The sequence below is a fragment of the Oratosquilla oratoria genome, chromosome 40 (genome assembly GCF_046742065.1).
Source record: "Oratosquilla oratoria isolate Oo_2021 chromosome 40, ASM4674206v1, whole genome shotgun sequence".
In the NCBI taxonomy this organism is placed as follows: domain Eukaryota; kingdom Metazoa; phylum Arthropoda; class Malacostraca; order Stomatopoda; family Squillidae; genus Oratosquilla; species Oratosquilla oratoria.
This window is the reverse complement of record NC_134816.1, coordinates 17,505,460-17,512,186: the sequence shown is the minus strand read 5'-3', so window position 1 is coordinate 17,512,186 and position 6,727 is coordinate 17,505,460.

The following is a 6,727-nucleotide window of genomic DNA, read 5'->3' as shown; positions in this document are numbered from 1 at the left end:
TAAAGGCATTATTACTATTGATATGTATATCTAATATAATATAAAAGATAAGTCTCCGCGGTCCAGGGTGGTTTCGTCGATTTTGTTAAAACCCTTCAAGTGCTCAGTCGGCGTGGCAATCTGCGGACACCTCCCTGTAAGCCTACTTCGCACATGTGTAGATCATCATCCTGTGCGATATGTTGTTACAGGGGACAGCTAGATGTCTGCAAGGGAAGCCATATTGTCGTTATTCAAATGAAGGTTGGAGGTACGAGTACATATGCTATTGTGTTTGTGAATTTTGATGATTAACATTATATATACTACTAATAAAAATTAAACCATTTCAAAGGTGACACATTTTAAAAATGTTACATGCCTTGGAGAGGGGGGTCTGTAAGTCCTCCGAGGTCGTAAGTTCTCCGAGGCAGTAAGCCTTTCGAGGCTGTAAGTTCTTCGAGGGTGCAAGTTCTCCGAGGGTGCAAGTCCTCCGAGGGTGCAAGTCCTCCGAGGGTGCAAGTCCTCCCAGGGTGCAAATCCTCCGAGGGTGTAAGTCCTCCCAGGGTGCAAATCCTCCGAGGGTGCAAGTCCTCCGAGGGTGCAAATCCTCCGAGGGCGCAAGTCCTCCGAGGGTTCAAGTTCTCCGAAGTTGTAAGCCCTCCGAGGCTGCAAGTCCTCCGAGGTCGTAAGCCCTACGAGGATGCAAGTCCTCTGAAGTTGCAAGTCCTACGTGGTTGTAAATCCTCCAAGGTAATAAATCCTCCAAGGTAATAAGTCCTCCAAGGTAACAAGTCCTCCAAGGTAATAAGTCCTTCAAGGTAATAAGTCCTCCAAGGCAATAAGTCCTCAGTGGTCGCAAGTCCTCAGTGGTCACAAGTCCTCAGTGGTCGCAAGTCCTCAGTGGTCGCAAGTCCTCAGTGGTCGCCATGTTCCCTTGAACTGACCAGGAAAAAATGTCCCTTGGGTTCGGCCTCGGTCTCGGCCTCGGGGCGGAACCCCAACACGGGATCCCCAGCACGGGATCCCTATCGTGGGATTAGAGCCCCCGGCGAAGCCCGCGGCTTGTAGACAATGAAAACATAAAGATAATTGAGTTCTTTAGTATGCGCATCAGTTCGAAGTGAACGGAATCTAATATTTATATAGGTATTTTGTCTGTATCTTTTTAGTATTTTTTTTTCTTCAAGAGTTCAAGAATATAACAATTTATCGTAAGTGACATAGATGGCATATTAAACATGACGTCATATTTTGGCGGGGTTTTGTTTTCTTCGTCACCATTCTCTACCATGGCTGTCATAACACCCACGTCTACTGACCACGTAAGTCTTTGTTTTCTTTTCAATAATAACTCTACTTTTGTTGCATTAAGACGTATTCATTTTAGACGTAATCTCTATATTATGTGGGTATTGTAGTTAATTATTATTTTTACGTAATTTTTAGATTAATATGGCTCCTAAGAGGAAATTTAGAGATGTCTGGATGGCTGACCCTGCTTTCCAACCATGGTTATCTTCCGTAATAGAAGACCCTGAGTAGGCAAGCTGCGTATTTTGCAAGAGACAGTTTGGGGCACAAGGAGACAAAGATGCATATCCTCAATTCGCAAAAATTCGAAGATCTACCCAAGCAAGAGACTTCATCTTCTTCTGTAGGGTTATATATAATTTCCTATTTTCTTGTTTATTTAATATGAATAGAGAGCAAGTTTAAGGATAAATGTTACCTCAAAAATTATACATCTAATGAGTCAAAAATACGTGTATAACATAGTTGCTGTAGCTGTGGCTCTCCTGATGGCCTTCAGTGCAGAGCACAATCTTTCATTCTCCATCATTGACCATATGGTGGAGTTAATGAAAGTTATGTTTCCTGACTCTGCAATTGCCCAGGGGATTCACATGCATAAGAAAAAATGTACCGAGACCATGAAGTCACTGGCCAACGTCATCACAGATAATGTGAAGAAGCTGAGGATATATGTATTCTCAATCATAATAGATGAGACAACAGATATCAGTTGCACCAAAACGTGTGCTGTACTCGTAAGGTATTTTGACTTGACCAGCCACAAAATAAACACGTATTTCTTCTCTTTGATCAACCTTTATAGCAGTAGTTCTGTGGGATCGACAGGGGAGAACTTATATGAAAAGTTAATGGAGACACTAGATAGTCATAACATCCCATGGAGTAATTTTATTGGATTTGCAGCGGACGGTGCCTCAAACATAATGGGAGAAAATAACTCTTTAACCAGCCGCCTCAAAGATAGTTTGCCTAGCATAACAGTATTTTGCTGTATATGTCATTCCATCCACCTTGCAGTATCAGAGGCAGCTAAACAACTTCCTCATAAATGTGAATATTTGCTAAGAGATATATATTCCTTCTTTTCTCATAGTGCCAAAAGGAAGCACGAGTTAAAGATTTTTCAAAATTTTTGCAATGTCAAGCTACATAAGATCCTGCACCCCTTCGAACGTGCTGGCTGTCATACCATGAAGCTGTAGCTCGCATCTTGGAGCAGTGGCAACTTCTAAGGCTTTACTTCATCGAAAAAGAATCAGAACTAAGGTTACTTTCAATTCAAAATGTAATTGAAAAGATGCGAGATCCCTCAGTGAAAATGTATCTTACATTCTTAAATTATATTCTTCCTAAATTTAAGAAAATAAATTTAATGTTTCAAAGTAATGAGCCAACTATTCACTTATTGCAAGAATCCATCACTAAACTACTCGGAAGTTTATTGAGATCTTATTGTAGTGCTGAATATTTTAGAAACATCAATATAGCAGATATAGATCCTACAGATAATAAGATTTTCTTGCCAATCAATCAAATTTATTTGGGACCCAAAATGCACCAATTATTCCAGGACCAATCAACCTTAAACATCCTACATTAATAACAGATGTGAAATCAAGATGTAGGGATTTCCTCATCACAATGGTGTTGCAAATCAAAAAAAGATTCCCAATTGATAATGACCTATGGAAAATGGCTTTTTTTTTTTTTATCACCCCAAAAAATAATGGACAAACGTACAAGGGATGAAATGAATACGCTTGTAGATTTTACAAAAGCTGTACCACGACTGTTTTCAGGAAATATAAATGAGCTCGATGACGAATGGCGCAAACTTGATTTTGCAAATTTTCCTGAAGAATGGAAACGCCTCAGTGCAGAAGATTTTTTCATAAAAATTATGGATTTTGAAGACCACACTGGCCATAAAAAACATTACAATTGTGCTCTCTTCGCTCTACAAGTCCTCGCACTGCCTACATCAAATGCTGACACCGAAAGACTTTTTTCAGTTGCCGGAAATATAAAAAAAAAATCGAAATTCTTCACTCACTGCTTTAATAAAGGTATCTGAAGCGGTCAAGGCTGATGGGGGATACATTAAATTTAATCCTAATAATGCTTTGTTATCAGTGTGCCGATAGATTCTAAAATAAATTGAAACCTTAGAATAATTTTTTTTTTTATCATTACCCCTTATTATCTGAATTAACCGAGTATTCATTTGTTTTAAAGATTTGGAGCAAAATAAATAATAAAAATTAAAGGTACAACAATTATAGGCCCTATCACCTTTAGCGAGGTGTCCCATAACAACATCGTTTTCTCTTATACAGTACAAGGTAAATAGAAAACGTGTAGAATTAGCTTATGTAGAAAAGCGACAGCTCTGGTTCATTATTCGTTGTGTTATTAACGTGTGAGCAACAGGCACTAGGCTAGCTGCAAATTTCTCCAATTTCTTTCTCTTTTATCTTATCATAATTTGTTATTCATATTTATATTCATATTATTCATATTCATATTATTACATATATCATCATTATCATCATTATAATTATTATTGTCATCATTGTTATGATCGTTATCATGATCGTTATTATTATCGTTATCGTTATTATTATCGTTATCGTTATTATTATCGTTATCGTTATTATTATCGTCATCGTTGTCATCATTATCATCATAACTATTATCATTATTACTATTAATATATTAGTATTAATACTATTGACATTATTAGTATTGTTATTACTACCACTACTATAATAATTATTACTGTTATTACTACTATTATCATTGTTATTACTATTGTTATCATTATTGTTATCATTATTGTTATTGTTATTAGAAAAATTATTATTATTATTATTATTATTACTATCATTATTATTATTATTATTATTATTATTATTACTATTATCATTATTATTATCATTATTGTTATTGTTATTGTTATTGTTATTATTATTGTTATTAATTATTACTATTATTATTATTATTATTATTATTATTATTATTATTATTTTGTTATTGTTATTATTGTTGTTATTATATTATTATTATTTTATTATCATTATTATTTTATTATCATTATTATTATTATTATTATTATTATCATTATCATTATCATTATTATTATTATTGTTATTATTATTATTATTATTATTATTATTATTATTATTATTATTATTATTATTATTATTATTATTATTATTATTATTATTATTATTATTATTATTATTATTATCATTATCACTATTATTTTATTATTATTATTATTATCATTATTATTATTATTATTATTATTATTATTATATTGTTATCATTATCATTATCATTATTATTGTTGTTATTATTATCATTATTATTATTATCATGATTATTATTATCATTATTATCATTATTATTATTATTATTATTATTATTATTATTATTATTATTATTATTATTATTATTATTATTTTCTTTAATGACATTAATATATTTATCATTATAATGATTAATATTGTTATCATTATCATTACTATTGTTATCATCATCATCATTACTATTATTATTACTCTAATTATTATTACTATTATTATTTTTACTACTCTCGAAGGTGTAGAAGTTCTTGAAGATCCTGAAGATCTCGAATACCCTGAAGGTCTCGCAAATCTTAAGGGTTTCGAGCGTTTACAAGCTCCTGAAGGTCTCGAAGTTCTTGAAGTTCTGGAAGGTGTAAAAGTTCTGGAAGGTGTAGAAGTTCTGGAAGGTGTAGAAGTTCTGAAATGTGTAGAGGTTCTAGAAAGTGCGGAGGTCCTAGAAGGCGGCACGGAAGTCCTGGAAGGCGGCGCGGAAGTCCTGGAGGGCGGCGCGGACGTCCTGGAAGGCGGCGCGGAGGCCCTGGAAGGCGGAGCGGAGGTTCTGGAAGGCGGCGCGGATGCCCTGGAAGGCGGCGCGATGGACCTGGAAGGCGTCGCGGAGGTCCTGGAAGGCGGTGCGGAGGTCCTAGAAGGCGGCGCAGAGGCCCTGGAGGCGGCGCGGAGGTCCTGGAAGGCGGCGCGGAGGTCCTGGAAGGCGGCGCGATGGCCCTGGAAGGCGGCGCGGAGGTCCTTTGATTGCGGCGCGGAGGTCCTGGAAGGCGGCGCGGAGGTCCCGGAAGGCGGCGCGAAGGTCCTGGAATGCGGCGCGGTGGCCCTGGAAGGCGGCGCGGAGGCACAGGAAGGCGGCGCGGAGGTCCTGGAAGGCGGCGCGGAGGTCATGGAGGCGGTGCGGATGTCCTGGAGGGCGGCGCGGAGGTCCTGGAGGGCGGCGCTGAGGTCCTGGAGGTCGGAACGGAGGTCCTGGAAGGCGGCGCGGAGGTCCTGGAAGGCGGCGCTGAGGTCCTGGAGGGCGGCGCGGATGTCCTGGAGGGCGGCGCGGAGGTCCTGGAGGGCGGCGTGGAGGTCCTGGAGGGCGGCGCGGAGGTCATGGAGGGCGGCGCGGAGGCCCTGGAAGGCGGCGCGGAGGCCCTGGAAGGCGGCGCGGAGGTCCTGGAAGGCGGCGCGGAGGCCCTGGAAGGCGGCGCGGAGGCCCTGGAAGGCGGCGCGGAGGTCCTGGAAGGCGGCGCGGAGGCCCTGGAAGGCGGCGCGGAGGTCCTGGAGGGTGGCGCGAAGGTCCTGGAAGGCGGCACGGAGGCCCTGGAGGGCGGCGCGGAGATCCTGGATGGCGGCGCGGAGGTCCTGGAGGGCGGCGCGGAGGTCCTGGAAGGCGGCGCGGAGGTCCTGGAAGGCGGCGCGGAGGTCCTGGAAGGAGGCGCGGAGGTCCTGGAAGGAGGCGCGGAGGTCCTGGAGGGCGGCGCGGAGGTCATGGAAGGCGGCGCGGAGGTCATGGAAGGCGGCGAGGAGGTCCTGGAAGGCGGCGCGGAGGTCCTGGAAGGCGGCGCGGAGGCCCTCGAAGGCGGCGCGGAGGTCCAGGAAGGCGGCGCGGAGGTCCTGGAAGGCGGCGCGGAGGTCCTGGAAGGCGTCGCGGAGGTCCTGGAAGGCGCCGCGGAGGTCCTGGAAGGCGGCGCGGAGGACCTGGAAGGCGGAGCGGAGGTTCTGGAAGGCGGCGCGGAGGCCCTGGAAGGAGGGAAGAAGGCCCTGGAAGGCGGCGCGGAGGTCCTGGAAGGCGGAGGTCCTGGAAGGCGGCGCGGAGGCCCTGGAAGGCAGCGCGATGGCCCTGGAAGGCGGCGCGGAGATCCTAGAAGGCGGCGCGGAGGTCCTGAAAGGCGGCGCGGAGGTCCTGGAAAGCGGCGCGGAGATCCTGGAAGGTGGCGCGGAGGTCCTGGAAGGCGGCGCGGAGGTCCTGGAGGGCGGCGCGGAGGTCCTGGAAGGCGGCGCGGAGGTCCTGGAAGGCGGCGCGGAGAACCTGGAAGGCAGCGCGGAGGTCTGGAAGTTCTGGGCGGTCTGGAAGTTCTGGGCGGTCT